Raw genomic sequence first — 821 nt, forward strand, 5'->3', positions numbered from 1 at the left:
GAGACGGCAGTAGGTCGCCCTCTCGATGCTTCCTCTAAGCCAGTGGAATTCTAATAATAAAGTTGTTTCCTAAATACTGATTGAGGAAAGAATGCCTCTGGAATGAGAAGGGTTGTTGAGGACAAGCAACGTCTGCCGGATATTTCATTAGCAGACCGTACTATTCTTTCGCTCTCGTGATTTGTTCAGGTCATTTCTTCCTCTTAAACCCTCCGACTCCATAACTATTCAGAGGCACAAGAAAAGTACAACAACTTGCGAAACTTGAAACAGAATACCAGATCACAGGGAGTTCACATACTCCAAGCGACGGGAACGCGCGCGTAATGTCCATATTCCCTTACAAAGATCCCGGCAAGTCAGCCTTAACGACCGTTCCCCTACACTAACTTTTCCTCATAAGTTAGTCATATCCGGTGGTGATGCGAAACAAATATTTATCTCGTTTATAATTATACTCCTCCGAACGGTAACCATCACATGGGAAGCTCTCTAGTTCACAAACCTATCAGGAGAAGCGACCGCGCCGCCATGGGCCCCGCCTGAACCATCCGCTCTGTACATTTTTTTATGATTTTTTGTACAATTTTCATGGTGGTCGCATTCGGACAAAGGCGCCATCGGCCAACTTGATGAATGAGATCTTATTGGATTAGAATTAATACACTGGCGTACAATAGGGGCTGTCGGTCGCTCTCAAAAATCGATAGGGATGGATCGGAAACTCATTTCGGTGGGGAATCGGCTCTGTTAGATGTGTTGTCAGATTATTTGCAAACAATTGAGTGTAGTTTTAATGCGGATCCATGTAGACCCTCCTG

This window comes from Penaeus monodon, chromosome 22 (genome assembly GCF_015228065.2).
Source record: "Penaeus monodon isolate SGIC_2016 chromosome 22, NSTDA_Pmon_1, whole genome shotgun sequence".
Taxonomy (NCBI): domain Eukaryota; kingdom Metazoa; phylum Arthropoda; class Malacostraca; order Decapoda; family Penaeidae; genus Penaeus; species Penaeus monodon.